Here is a 15763-nt window from a genome sequence, read left to right as displayed (position 1 = left end):
GGGGGGGGGGAGAGACATTACTGTAGGTAACGGTATGATTAACATGAAAAGAATAGCGTTAGCAGCCTAGCTGGTTCTGTTTAGTGCGCAGAGACAAAGTCCCTAAGAAGCCTAACCTGAGTATTTGAAGTACATTGGCTATATTCACTGGTTATCTTCAGACTAAGCGATGCTGAGAATTTTATTATAACTTACCTATTTGGAATTTATACCGTATATAATCACGAAATATTTCGAAACTCCCTCCGCTTCAGTAGCCAGAATTGCTTCCCATGATCCTCCGGGAGGAAGCTTCAGCGCGTTGCCGTAGGAACGTGACGGCAGCTGTGGCAGACGCTCTCCGCTCCCTCCATGTTTTTAACTCTGTGCATCCCAAATCCTCACAGCTGTTATTTTGCTCGTGAAAGATATACAGCTTCATGTCACCCCTGGAAGCTGAACATATTGTAAATTTCCTCTCTTCCATTCGTCATGACGTTTATATGACTTTCTGGCTCGCGGTCATGCCAAATGTTGTATTTTTTTTAATACTAAAACACTGCAGCCTGAACATTGGAGGGACATTTTGTTACCGTTCTGTCGTGCGGAATAATGCTTAAAAAACAAACAAACAAAATGGGTTAACTTCCAAAGTTATTACAGTGAAGTCAACCTAAACTAAAAAGAGTAAAAATGCGTCTTAATTAGCTGACATAAAACAAGACCAGACCATCTTAACCTTGCCTCGTGACTTTCTCTCCAAACTGCTCAACCTAAGCTGTCCATCTGATATACTCGGTGTAGGCTCTTTACCTTACAATATAAATAACATTTCCGGTGATTGCTGTTATATAAAATTGAATTAAATTGAACTGAATTGAAGAATATTACAAATGAATTAATAAAGTGAAATGGCAAAATTGACTCTGGCCAATACTGAAATTAAACGATGTACAAAACCTGAAAATATGGAAAAATACAAAATTAGAATAAATCTATGTCCTACTTGACATTTGAAATGTCTAGTACCTGCAATATCAAAACTGAAAACAAAATAATGTTTTTTTCTTTTGTTTCCTTGCTTTTTGGTTGTGTTTGTGCATATTAGGTGACGGGGGAAAGGACTAATGGGCACTAGGGATGGGTATGAGAGCAATAAACAAGGCCGGTTGTAAATTGGTTTGGCATAAAATTTAAGGAATGGACTTTTTATATTGACAGTGCCATATTAAAATGCTCCCCACCCAATTCAGTGAGAAATAACACTAACAGTACTGACAATAATTGCACCTTTTCTTTAAACATCAGTGCATTGCTCCAAATGCACAAATGCAATGAGTGTTATATGCTATATGCAGGATACAAAAAAAACAGAACAGGGCTGTAAAAGCATTCTAATGCCAGCAGATGGCGACCTGCTGCAATAAGAATGAATTCTTCTGAGCACAGAAAAGCATTTTTGAGTTAACATGAGGAGCTTGACTCGAGTCAACGTGAGCACTGTGGCAAATAAACAGAAGCATAAAAGGCCTTTTGTACTTTGTCCCTTCGCTGCTGCAGATATCTTCGACAAGGTCAATTTTCTCTCAGGAACAACAACCCATCTGAATGTTTATGTGCGGTAAGTGATCATCTTCACTATTAACGTGCTTTGGGTTGTGCAAGCCCTTAAGCAATAAGTCTCTTATTGGCTTGTTACAGAGAGTTATTAGGTTTGCCCCGCGGCCCCTGCTGGTATTTAATTACCCTTGCACTCTCTCCTTTTCATCACGACGTGGATGATGGCTGCCATTGCCAGTAGGTGAAAGAGGAGACTTCACCAGACCTTAATTAGTTCATTTGCCTCTGCCTGCCAGGCACAGATGGAGCTCTTTATTACTGTCACTGCCAGGCTCATTCTGCTATGATGATGAGTGTCTTAAGAGGAAGAGCTTGACATCCTAAAATGACACGATGACATGGCCAAAACAGAATCGGTTCAACAAACTAACCAAAAGCAGTTCTATTTTAGCCAGTTCATCATGGAGCAAGCCTACCATATTATAGTCTCATCCCTATGAGATCACAGTGTAAAGATAAAATCTAACCACTTATAAGGTTTCACTTTAGTCTTTCTGTTTATTCTTCAATAAGGCATTTTTGTTTGGGGTGTGCTTGCAGTTTCATGCCTTTAATAATTGTATGTCTGTTTATTTAATCAGGTAAAAATCTCACCCAGACTGAAACGCTTTATTTAAAGTGAGAAGGCAGCAGAGATTTTAATAAATATTACTAAATAAACAAATACAACTGGCACACATGACAGCTTTATTTGTTAATGTTATAAGAAAGTGAACAAAACAACAAAAGCATACATTATAACATAACTGTTTTCCTCCTTTAAAATGGGCATAAACTCCCTCAGACAAACCACTTCTCCTTCCATAGAAAAAGGGGCAACATATTTAAAAACTTCTTTTTCCTTATTCTGATTCTGTGGTATATAAAAAACAACCAATGGGAAAGTATGTGGACATAGAGGGATGAGTGTACAGAGAACAGTGATGTACATGATTGATGCTATCCAGCCTCTTTAGTTTAGATACTGTGGTTTCAGCAGATGTCTGTATGGTTACAAACATTAGAATACTGTACATAGATACATATTTGTATATTTGTGTCCCAAGTAGTTCTTAACATCATCATTATCTTGGCGCCAACACATAAAAATACAACATCAGTATACAATCCTTTATGGGGTTAATGTCACACTTCCCCATTGCCTATACAGAAACCAGTCAATTTCATTGGTCAGACTGGGTGATCTGGATTAAATCAAAAGAAAAGAAATCATTCTAACTACAATGACAGTGATAATTTTAGCAGTAAATAGAAAAGGATAAATGAAGGTAGAACAAAACAAAACAAAATTTCCATCAGGAACAATTAGGTTTTTTTTAAAGATATTAAAGGGGAGTCTGTGTAATTAAATTCATATTAATTCATCTTTAGTCCTGACATGAGTCATTATTCAGTGAAACGGTTCATAATGCTTCCAGTCTTGGGATAACTCAAGAATATTCTGGTAAGATAGATTTAAGTGATCATCCACAATATTAATAATGTGCAGATCTCTTCTGTATCTTGACTCTGACCAGTCTGGGCATTGACACAGGATCTCTGTGGGTGTCTTTCACCAGGGGCTAATTTTACCAAAATAGACTTTGACTATGGTGCAAATAAACCAAAATAGTCATGTGTCTAAATTAATCCATTGCGCTGACTTTCTCGAGCAAGACTGTGGTACACTGTTTTTGTTGCACAGACTTACTTCAGAGAAGAAATCTAGCAGCTAACCACTCAGCTATGTTTACTGCGGCAGGAAATGTTTGTCTTTTGGAAGAATTCAACAGTTTAAAGGTCCTTTTAGATGCTGCCTTATTTCCCAGCAGGTCACCCCTGCGGATGGATCCACGTATTTGATTTGACACCGGTTTTAACCCTCCCATTTATCTGTGTTCGGGACTGGCACAAGGAGTCCACCAGCTTATAACCCCCTCCTGGATGAATTCAGCAGTAGACAGTAGTAAACAAAGAGTGTAACCATGAAAAGGATAAGAACAAGTAATGGCAGCAACAGTAAACAGTGCAGGAAACTTCCTGTTACATAAAATCTCAGCGCAGTGCAAACCTGTAGCAAAGCTTTGATGCTGTGGTTTGCTAATGGAGGTGGGCAGACTACTTCTGTCATTTACTTAGTGAGCTTAAGGATAGCTTTAGTGGGCAAACAACAACACCTGACAATAAAATGTACTTTTCAAAACTGCTGTACTTTTTCACTGAGTTACCACTGTCTCTGAAACATCTTTCTCTTCTTGCTCTTGCCGGGAGTCACATATTTTGACTCTCGTTTTCTGCTTTTAGGTTTTAGAGTCACATCAGACATCGGTCTTAGGCTTGAGTTAGGTAAGGGTGTGTGGGGGTGGTGGGGTGGGGGTTCTACCCCTCTCACTAGCTTAGGTCCTTCTCATGAATACTTGATTGAGTTGGGATCTGTTGGAGTTTGGCAGCTGGATAAATTCTTTGAGCCATTAGTAAACGTTTTGTGGTGCTCTATCTTACTGGTGGAGGCCATATGGAGATGTGCTTTGCCTCCAACAATGTTTAATAGAGTGTTTTTTAAATCTGTCAAAGGCTCTTATAAAGTAGGCAAATATACACTACATCCAGACTGCTAGATTATAGAAAATGGTTCATGAATAGAGTAATGTACATCTACTCTATAATTATGCTCTCTTAAGAAAGCACGCTGGTGGTGGATAATGGGTTAGGATTTCTGGATGATCCTTTTGCAAGCAGTTATGGGGCCAACTTCAGGATCAGGATCCCATGTTTAGCTACAGAGGAACATCGTTTGCGTCTTTAGCACGAACTAAAAGTGGATTTTCAATTTAGCGGCCTGTGATTAACTAGAAAACTATTTCCCATCTATAAATTCACTGCTCAAAACAGGGACATCAGTTGGCATGGTAACCTCATTTCCCATCTGCAGGCCTCATTCATACTGAAAAATGACACTCCGGCAGCTCTCAAGAAACAATTCAATATTCCTGCCGTAACAGCAGGTCAGAGTATGTCTTCTCTAAATCTTGGTCATGGTGTATATCTTTCTTAGGAAATAACAAATGGCATGTTTGGAAAGGCTTTAATTTGCAGTGAATATGATTTCAATTGATTGATTAGTGTATACAGTGCTGAGTGCAGGAGTGTGTTAAGTATTGACAAATTTATATCTAGAATGGTCTTTGGCATCTTATTCGACTTCTGGAAATGAAAACACTGAAAACTCTGTGTTGGATCATGGCAGACTTTGACATATTGGGTAAAATACTTGCAGAAAGTCAGTTCCTTAAAGCTTGCTGGAAACGCATACAAGGAAATTGGGTAGCCTTTATTAACGTTAGATCTCATTTTCAGATAAATGGATGTGTAAATATAACAAGCTGTGGTTTTACTGGAGCTTAAGATCAGGACTATTTCTTGGCCAGTTGCAGTGACTTTCTGTAGTCTTTAGAGGCCTCAACATTAGAAGTTACTGGCAGCAATCAAAGACATTCGGAAACTGTTGACTCATATAGGATGGGGTGGTATATATTATAAATGTTGTTAATACAAACAAATGTATAAAGAAACAGTTTTAAATAGCTCTGTATAGCATTATTATCTCTTTGACTTTCAGTTTCAGTCTACTGACCTTGAAGAAGAGATCAGAGGTCAAATGTGACAGGATTTGGTGGTGGTAATAATATAAAAGTATGACTGTACCCAACAGCCACTTAGTTAATATATTGTATTTTCACACTACAAACAACAAAGTTACAAAACAACAATGTCTCTAAATAGTTGCTAAAGTTTTCCTCAAGTAGTCTTCAAAATCGTTCATGGGCTTGTATACATGAAAGTGTAATGCTTGTCATGGTGACAAGCAGTGGCACGCTTCTGCAGTGGTTAGCATTGATGACTCACAAAAAGAAGGTCCTCGATTTGAATCCACCAACTTGCTTGGCATCTCTGTGAAATCTGGATGTTCTCGGGTTGGTTATTCTAAATTGGCCACAGGTGTAAGTGCTCTGTTATCCCTGCAATAGACTGGTGAACTGTACAAGATGCAATCCCGGGACAACTAGGATAGGCTCCAGCACCCTCCATGACCCCATATTTGATAAGCAAATAAGAAAATGAATGGAAAAGAAAAGAATTTGAAATGTTTGTGACATTGTAGATTCATATTGCCAGCTTGTGCACAAAGATTAGAGTCTGTTCTTGTAGGCATTACTGACTCCGATCAAAATGCATCTGTTTAAAAGAGGCAAGCCTTTCAAGCCTCTTAATATAACGTACTGCACGAATACAACAGATGGAGAAGATAGAACTTTACTCTCAGTAGATGTAGAAAAGGATACTGTAGATAGCCCTGCTTGATGCTCTGAATAACAATGTTATTTCACAAGCATTTAATATTAGTAGCTTAGTAGCTTTGCCACCCTTATTGTTTAAACTAACCACAGAACCCATTGTTATGTTGCTGTGGCACACAAGAATATTTCTGGTACACACACAAATATCTTTGCTGTTAAGACTGGTCAGATGCACACATTGCATAGCTCCATTTGAAGATGCTGTTCAAGGTATTCTTGAGGTATAATTACAACTTCCAGATTATTTTCATTTTTCTAAATTTTCTTTCATTTTGTTTAACAAATAAAAGGGGCAGCTCTGTTGCTTACGTTTCCATATTTAAACATATTTACCTGTTTAGCATTTGTAAAATTATTGAAAAAAGTTATGATCCTACCTTTGAGCTTATAAATTAGAAGAAAGATTAATAGTACCTGAAATTAATACCCCTCCAAAATTGTTGTACCTGGTCCAAATCTTTGCTCTTGCCATTTTCCTCCTTTACTACATTTTTGGCATTTGTGTGACAATTTTATTGTGAAATGATAGATGAAACAGGCTACAACTGACATTGCTATACCTGGAAAATTACAGTGTTTTTCAGTGGTACTATTGGGCTGCACAGCTGCAGACTATAATGTATTACTTCTCCCTAAAGCCAATCCAGGATGGGTCGACACTGAATCATCTTAACTTATTCCTGAACTAAGACTAAGACACATGTACTCTGCAAATATTAAAAAGCTGAGAGAGGAAACACCTGATCCATTAGATATTAATACCATTATAATCTGGTGTACCATTTCTTCAGTTTCTGGTTATAGCCTAGCATGGGATAATAATGACTTTAAACCTGGAAAAATGGACGAAGGCATCTACCTGTAGCCCACCAACAGATGGTATGTTTCAAAATGATAACTTAATCATCACCTAGATTACTGCTTGCGACAGGCACCACTTGTGGGGGCTCTGAGCCCTTGCAGGTGGGATGCAGACAATGAGGTGAAAAACATGACGTGAAGTAAATCAACAATTTACTTTACTGACAGCTCCATCCATCCATCTATCCAGCCAACCAAAATTGTAAACATAGAAAAGTACAAAAAGCAGAATTCCAGAATGAGGAGATTGACACATGAAAAACAACTGAGAGGATTCATTAGCAGGATCTAACAAATGAAAAGGGAAGGAGAGGACTGTAGATACACAAAGGACTAATTTAAAGCATGACCAAAACATTAACACTTAAGACATGAAAGCTAGAAAGTTAAGATCACAGGAATGCTCATGCTCATTGCATTGCTTCTTGTTCTTTGCTAGCTTCAACAAAAATATTGTAGTTTTGGAACAACTTTAAATATCCTCTGAAGTATACATGTAATGTGCCAAGATAATGACTTTAATGTGCACAATTTTTGTTTAACTTTCTTCTTTTTTTTCTTGTGTGGGTGTGCTAGTTTAGTCTTTAATTCAGTGTTACTTGCTATAACCCCAAATCAAACAACAATGTCTTTATACTCTGGTGAACAGCAGAAAAAAAACAATTTGATTTTTAATGCATTATGGCACCAATTCAAAGCAACAGGGGTCTTAAAGTGATTTATATTACAAGCAAAAGACCTTTCAGTATTAGAGAGATGACCCCCAACAATTAGACAACCTTATTTGAGCAAGCGCCAGGTAACACTGGGAAAGAATTCCCTTTAACAGAAGAGAACATAAAGAGACAAGGACAAAGCACAGACTATGGAAGAAAGAGGAACATTTTTAATGACATGCAGATGTGGTCTATAATTCACAGGAGAAGAGGTACTCGTTGCATCATGGGGGGTAGCCAAGCCTATAACTGTTTCTTTAAAATGCCTTGTTCTCTCATCAGAGACACTTACGGTGAAACACTCCTGACATTTTCCTCGCCACATTACAAAAAAGACGTGGTAATAAAGACACTTAAAATCCCTCCTTCCTGTATGTTGCAGTGAGCAGTGAAAAAGTGACACTGAGCCATGATGTGCAATTCCAAGGCCCTGAAAGTGAGACAGCTAAATAATATTAAACTCCTACTTTAATCCCTTACACATGTACATTTCCTACTATGTTATATCACTGTAAAAGGCTTACATTGTTTGACACAATCTCTAGATACTTCAAACAAGCATACTTGCATAGACACATAAAAATGCACAGGTACATTTACCTCCCCTCTATAATGCAATCACCTCATGCAGTCACGTCATTAGACTTACAGCATGTTCATTGTGGCAGCCACTGGGCACTATGATTAGATTTAGGCTGGGTGAGTAGTCAAGCATTGATTGTCATTTCTATCTGAATATGTCATATACCTCATGTCCTTAAGGGTAACAAGACACAAGGCTATTATACTGATAAATGCTCTAATTTTAAATGTGTACCTCAGGGAGCAAAATGTATAACATAAAGCAGAAACACAGTCTGGCACACACTGTTATTCCACTTCCTACAACATCTATATTTGCATTTCAAGATCTAGATTAACTGGTTTCAAATAAACTTACAGTTCTGCTGGTGTTGAATTACTGCAATAACGATGGCTCCATTCAGCGCAGTAAACTGTGTTAATCCCAGCTTTTTAAATGTAGCTATTGGCAGCATTTTAGGAGAAGAATGCACCACTCGAGCGCTACCTTTCAACGTTTCTGATCCAGCAGTCATAGCGAACTAAAATCTTCTTACACTGACAAATACAACTGGTATTAAAAAAAACAAAACAAAAAGTAAATTCCTCCTCACTAACAGTTAAAAAAATATGAGCCATCAGTCCAGACAGTCCCAGTGAAAATGCAAAATAACTCAGCTGTGAGAGTCCAGACGCTTTTCTGTCCAAGCTCCTGAGACAACTCAGCTGTAGTTGTCTCAACCTTTGTTGTAGTAGTAGTAGCAATAGTAGTAAAATTAGTTTGCTAATACTTCAGGTACATTAATCTGATTATTTGCATTGGAAATGTATTCCTGTGCATTTTAAATTCGCCTTCTTTGATGTGTTGTAGATTGTCATGAGCTTATGTTGAAAACAGGCTTTTATCTCTGAACTGATGAGTCCTGACTTTTTTAAAGGGTACAGTTTGTGATATTCTCCCATATTTTACAGTGTATCTGTTGTCTCTCAGTCATTACCTGACAGTGTTAAGTAAAGGGTATTTTCTGTTTACCTTAAAGTTACTGAACAGTTTCAGATGTATAAAAGATGCATTCAGATGCATTCATTAGAAAATCCCCTACACCATAAAGTAGTTTCGTCTTATTCAAATAGCCTACAATAGCTTTACAAACTAACAACAATAATGACAGAACAATGACTTTATAATAATAAGCTCATTATACACTCACTTTATAATCTTTTGGACACATACACACTTTACTCGGTACACAACCTCACTAGTACTAGGTTGTGTACTCATCTTCTGATGGCTGGAAGCAGACAATAAGTACACTAATCAGGAGTAACCCCCCACCCACCTACTCCCTCTGGACCCTAGAAGAGGGTGGGGGTGTTTTGTTATACAATGTCCCTTCCAGTCAGTTTGTGACAATCTGTGGTGAAAGGGCTTCTCTCATTTGTTCATTAGATACATTACATTTGTCTTCATGTTACTTTAGCAGGGCTGAATGTGTTCTGGGTTTGTGATAGTCTAGCTGAAGAAAATAGTGCCTACCATAGAGTTGTTTCACCTGTGACTTTTAAATGATGCCCAGATGATACCAAGGAGCATAAAGTGTGTCAGGAAAGTATCCCCCACACTGTTACACCATCAACAGCAGCTTGAATTATTAATTCAAAGCAGGATGGATTCATGCTTTCATGTTGTCCACATCAAATTCTGCCCCTTCCATCTAAATGTTACGGCAGAAATTGAGACCATGCAACATTTTACCAGTCTTCTACTGTCCATTTTCCAAATAGTAGACTCAATTTCCTGTTCTTGGCTGACAGGAGTGGCACCCCGTGTGGTCTTCTGCTTCAAGGTTTGATGCATTGTGATTTCAGCGCTGGTCTTTTGCATATGCTGTGGTTGTAACAAGTGGATGTTTGAGTTATTATTGCCTTCCTACCAGCTTGAATCAGTCTTTTCTTTGACTTGTAATGTCAAAAGGCATTTTCATCCAGAGAACTGCCACATAGGAATACCACAGGATAGTTTCTCTTTTTCAGACTATTCTCTGTAAACCCTAGTGATAGCTGGTTGTCAGTTTCTAAACCACCACCATATAGATGGCCCGTGACTAACAGTCTAGGTGTATAATATATAGCTTTTGGACAGAGGACACCTACTTGCAGTTCTCCTCCTGAACACCTAATCTAATAAAGGGTTGATTAAGCACTGCTAACTGGATAAGCTGCAGAAAAAACCCGTCTGGAATTCTGGTGTGTAGCTCTCTTGATCGATCAGATGTGCTTGTGTAAAGACCGAAAACTTACATTTGTTCTGGGCCAACACACGGGACGCTCTTCCCCTTTAAATCTTTCCGCTAAACGGGAACGTGCTTCCTTTGACTGGTTTGGGATCACGACAGCGGCCGCCCTCTCTCGCGCACGATTGGCCGAGCCGTGGGAATATTCAAATGAAGCTTTGATTGATTGGCCCGGAGCCGGTTTCAACAGTGCAGAGGACTCATTTTCATTCCGACATCACTCTCCGTGGTTCACACGGCTCGGTTAGGCTTGCTGACATGATACGCAAGCGATGGCAAGGAAAACCTAATCGGTGAAATTATCTCCCACACCAGCGGCGAATATGTCGAGGAAGTGCAGTTAACGGAGCCAGCTTTATCAATGGATATTCCTCCCGGGGTTTCAGGCGCTCATCGCGAATTCTGTGGCGAGATTGCTTTTGCAGAGGAAATACGCCTTCCGAGCAGGAGAACAACCAATCAGCCGTGGCGAACCAAAGATAAACAAGCCTTATGATAAGACAAAACTCTGTAAGACATCGATCACGTTTCCCCTTTTTCCTCTATAATAATGTTTAATCTCCTCTGTGGGGACTCCTGTGAAATGTTTGTTTTTTAGTTTTTTTCAGTAATTTAGTTTGCCATGCATTTGTGCCAGTCAGACTGCCTCTACTCTAATTATGTGTGTGTGTGTGTGTGTGTGTGTGTGTGTGTGTGTGTGTGTGTGTGTGTGTGTGTGTGTGTGTGTGTGTAGTATTTAACAATAACGGAGTGAGAAAGGAAATAAGGTTCGTACGGGCGCTTCAGCGTGTAATGCCAGCATTGATTTTAGGTTGACAGCGATGAATTGGTGAAAGATGCCCAGTACGCACTAATAGGATAGGAGCGTCTCGCCCTTACTGTATATCATTATAGCTGTGTATTATATCTATTGGCCAGTGTGCATTCATCAGAGCGGAGGTCGCTCATTTGTTTTCGTCTTAAACAATAATATATAGTATTTACTAGCTCCAACATGTATTTAACGAGTAATTGTAGAAAATATAGGAGGCACGTGATTTTTATTTTATTTCAAGACACAAAACATTTTTAAATTTTTAGTCTTTTTTTCCTATAGAGGCGTTATGGTGTAAGTAAATATCAGTCGGCACATCCATGAATGGGATGAAGGCTTTGAAAGGCGCTTTATATGTCAGCATCTCAGTGGATATGGGAAGTGCTTTGAAGTATATTATCGGTCATTCATGGCTGCCTCAGAAGGTTTCCATTTCTATTGTCTAGAAGCCGGAGGTGGGATCATCGCACCTCACTGCACCGGTGGCAGCCGAGGTTGAAGGTTAGCCGCAGCGGAGTTCCTAAAGATTATTGGCCAGGTGTGAAATTCTACCCTGCATGCTTTTCCTGCTTGGGCCAGATCCTTTATTACCCAGAGAGATGGGATGTCACAGCTTAGCACCAGAGGCAGAGAAGAAAAGCCAGCAATTTGGTGTTTTATTATCATCTTCTTTTTCTTCTGGCTGTTTCCAGAGCAAAAGAGAAATATATGCCAACTCCCCTGGGTTTAGTTTAATAGGCTTTTCTGGGTCGTTTTTCTTCCTTATGGCTTTCCTATAAACATATTTAAATTATGACTTTCTGGCCTTTGATTTATTATAATGTCAGAGTGTATTGAAAATATTGCCGCCTGCTCATTTCCATCGCTTTTCTTTTCTCTCTGAAAGCTTCAGTTTGAAAATCTTACTTTCAGCTAACTAGCTGTAATTACGTGTTCACATTGTGTTTGCGTGTTTGAAGTATGTGTTGACCGAGTCCGAACTTGCTCGAGAGGCTTTTAATTTGCATTGTATCAGGAGCAGTCAGTGTGCAGGTAACCCCCATGGGGGTTTCCCTCTGATCTCACATCTCACACCCCAGCAGTAATTCCAGCTCTGTGAGGGAAAAGGGATTTGTCATTTGGCTGCCTGCTTCCCTTTGCTTTCTCAGGAGCGAAGCTGAGCTCTGATTTATTGTGAAATTTCCTCAGGCTGGCTCAATCTCCAGGCCTACCGAATTACTGAATGGAAGGAGCTGCTCGCTAGGAGAATGACCTTTTCTTGAAAGATTATTACTCAGGCAAGTGCAAGGACTAATTAAGGTCATGTCCTTTTTTCTGCTATGTCATCCATTGACTGACTTTTCAGGGTACAGCGAATTTTCTGTGGTGTATCAGTCCATGGATGTGGAATGATAACATGAAGCAGATGACTTGGAAAATATATGGATGGGTGACAAACAAAACCTGATCCCTTCTCCTCTACAGTAAAGGGATCCAGTGGCCCCGTTGTGATGTGGATGGGATTTTTGTCCTCTTCTTTGTGTTTCCAGTAAAAAGTAGCCACACCCTACAATGCCCTGTCTTTATTGTCTTTTCTACTCAAAATAAGCCCATGCTTTACAAATTGAACACTGTGTTGTATCCAGTAAGACTTAAAGTAATGGCTGGGGTGATAAACGCATAAGAAAAGTGCTTACTGAAGCCATAAATGAAGTGAAAATTGGGGCGATTTTTTTGTAGGCCGCGCATTAATTGCTGTCTACTATCAGAAGAGTCGCCCCCTGCTGGTTATTAGAAGGAGTTCAGATTTAACCAATTTCCAGACTGGCTTCTGATCCAGAAACTATTTTACAGCCTTACCAGTCGCCTGACTTCAAAGCACTGAAATACCTGTGGGACGTTATGGACTGTAAGTACTTTGCACAACCATCAGACTTGGAAGAATAGGAAGAATCAATGCCAAGGTGCACCGAGGCTGTTTGGTGGCACATGCCGGCCCGGCACTTTACTCGGTGCTATTTCATTTTTTTTCATTTGGTTTGTCATCTGTCTTCTGTGCACTCAACTTGTCCATTTCACTGGGATAATGTCAGTGGTTTTTTTGCTTAGCAATTTCTCCTGTGCACCCTTTGTAATCAGCTCTTTATCTGCTAGGAGATGTCAGGTGTAATTATGAGCAGCCTGTCATCTTTTGAAATTTGTCTAATTGGTCTTTTAATTCTAACAGGATGAAGGCTTAGTGAGATGTGGGCTGTGGGTTGAAGGTTAAGGACTGGGCCTCCTGAGGTTAGGGAGGAGGGAACCAGCCCTCCTAAGGTTGTTATTGTTTTGTCTACATACTGCTACTTGGTAATTATTTTTGATTAATGTAAAGCCAAATTTGAACTGATGCGTCATCATTTAGTCTGAAAAGAAAGGCTAAAGAAAGGCGGTGAGATGATGTCTTTATAAGCTGAACCAAAGATCAAAGACTCTTTTCTCATAGAGCATTTTAATGTTTCTGTGATGCATGGCAGAAAGCTTCTCATTAGGTTCATCTCCTGCATAAGAACCATACAGGCAGCATTTTCTCCACAGTTTTTAATGAGTTGTTTGTTTGCCCCGAAATTTTAATGGCTTGAAGGAATCAGTGACCCTTTACAATTTAGCAGTAAACTAAGAAGCCAGGAGCTAGGACTTGGGAGAAGATTGTTTGTCTAACATAAACTCATTTTTATCTTTTTTGTCATGGAATTGGAAGACTAAAAACAATCCTGCCTGTCCACGGTTTGGCAAACAGATGTCATGTTAAAGTAATAGTCTTCATCTACTGACAAAAGAGCTTATCTCTCCACAAAACCTACAGCTCACTCTCATTCACGATCTGTTATCTTTGAAGTCAGGGTTTTCTAAAGGCCAGGCTGCATACCCATAGCTCTTTGACAGTGTGTCTCAAGTGTGCATACTGGGATAAAGATAAGATAAAGCTCTGTTTAGCCTCTAATGCTGCTTTGGCATTGGCCAGACTTTACCCAGTGTGCAGTGTGTTTCTTTTACCTTGGCACTGTGTGTGCACATAGACCATTTTGGGTCAGCCCAAGGCTTCCTGCTCAAAAAAAAAAGGCTGTTTAAAAAGGTTTAGATTCGTGGCTGAATTTGTGCTTCACATCTTTATGTATAAAATGTCAGAATTACTGTTTTCCAAATAGTTAATTTAGTATTTAGACTTCTTTTTTTTCTTTTTACCTTTTTTCCCTAATACTAGCATTTCATGCTTGCACAAATGAAAGCTGAGCATAAAAGCAAAATTCTACATGTGTATAGGTTGTGTCGTGTAGATTAAATACAGACAGAAATGACCTATATTAACAGAAAAGTAAATGATTAATTGTTTGAGAAAAACTGTGACCCACACAGATCATCTGTTTCTATATCAAAGTCCTTCAAGAACCTCGAGCCTACCGTGGACTAGGTCTGGTCATTTGTTGACCAGCAGTTTCACTGGTCCCAGGACATAAATACAAACTACACATAAAAATCACCCAGTGAAATCTGAAAAACAAAGCTTGAAAAGTTTGATTGCTTTTCCCTGAAATGTAGTTTTAAAAAGTTGAATTAACTGTTTGTTTGTTTGTTTTTACCCTGTAAATTATACTTCTACCACCATCTTTGCTGTTGCAGAACTCTTCCATAGATTTCAATTCAGGATTCTGCAATTTGGCCGTGGGCCAGTGTTAGCTATTTAATATTAGCTGGTCAATCTATTGGCATTGTCATGCCTGTTATATAAAATATTTTAAAAGTAAAGAAGAGACATATCAGTATTTGGTATCTATCTTAAAAATCTTGTATCAGTCAGACACATCTCTGGAAGTTAGAAATGTCAACTTGTGCTCAAAAAATGTTGTCGCTATTAGATAAAGGGAGGGTTAAAATTTGGTCATTTGAATTGTATGATTGTGGGATTTGCAAAAAATAAATGTCTGTGTTTAGAAGGAAAAAGTGATTTACATAAGAAAGTAGAGGGCACACAGCAACCTCCAGGACTGGAAAAATAACTGCAGATACGTGAATGGGTAAAGGCTGTAAACATCTTTATAGCTCACATTTTAATATTAATCATATTTTCCCAGTGACTTATTGACCTGGCTAATAATGCTGCATAAGTTACATCCAACCGAATGCTCATCTGCCGCAATATTATACATGATAAATTGCATAAAGTTTGTGCTTGCATAAATAAGTTGTAGGAAATGCGTTCTTACACTGTTGTAAAGCCTTTTACAGGAACTAATCTTGGTGCTAATGAGGCTCATTGTTATCAGCCGCAGGCCCAAAGTGTTCTTGCTACTAAAGCAGAGTGACTTCGGGTTGTTTGGCTATCCTGCGCATGAACCTTTGTTTCCTTTCTCCTTTATTTATTTATTTTTTGCTTTCTCTACACTAAATGTGAAAAGAGAAGTATGGCTCTCTTTTGTATGCTATTCTGATACCAATTATGTAAACTATTATAGAATTTAACCAGGCCAGCTCTTATCGGTTAATCCAGAAGTAATAGATTCTATTAAAAATGTATGAAGGGATTGGGGACGGATGATCTGTGTGTGTGTGTGTGTGTGTGTG

The 15763-nt window shown here is 38.9% G+C and overlaps 2 protein-coding genes across 8 annotated transcripts in view; one reads left to right on the top strand and one right to left on the bottom strand.

Moving 5' to 3' along the window:
* Positions 1-330, bottom strand: part of cplane1 (ciliogenesis and planar polarity effector 1) — a 20828-nt gene extending 20498 nt beyond the window's left edge. For all 4 annotated transcript variants that reach the window (XM_014337591.2, XM_005934713.3, XM_005934711.3 and 1 more), the window contains exon 1: positions 196-330. The gene's annotated coding sequence lies outside the window, so the exon portion shown is untranslated. The remainder of the gene's footprint in view (positions 1-195) is intronic.
* A 1132-nt stretch (positions 331-1462) lies between these two features.
* Positions 1463-15763, top strand: part of LOC102290231 (protein FAM222A) — a 32311-nt gene continuing 18010 nt past the window's right edge. For 2 of the 4 annotated variants that reach the window (XM_005934708.3, XM_005934707.3), the window contains exon 1: positions 1463-1600. The gene's annotated coding sequence lies outside the window, so the exon portion shown is untranslated. Of the gene's footprint in view, positions 1601-10409; positions 10879-15763 lie in introns of those variants that run through there. The other 2 variants (XM_005934706.2, XM_005934705.2) reach the window with 2 other exon arrangements.

This window comes from Haplochromis burtoni, unplaced genomic scaffold (assembly GCF_018398535.1).
Source record: "Haplochromis burtoni strain Fernald_Lab_line unplaced genomic scaffold, NCSU_Asbu1 Contig_182, whole genome shotgun sequence".
Taxonomy (NCBI): Eukaryota; Metazoa; Chordata; class Actinopteri; order Cichliformes; family Cichlidae; genus Haplochromis; species Haplochromis burtoni.
The sequence above is the reverse complement of the archived record's forward strand: the minus strand, read 5'-3'. Positions and strand labels throughout refer to the sequence as shown.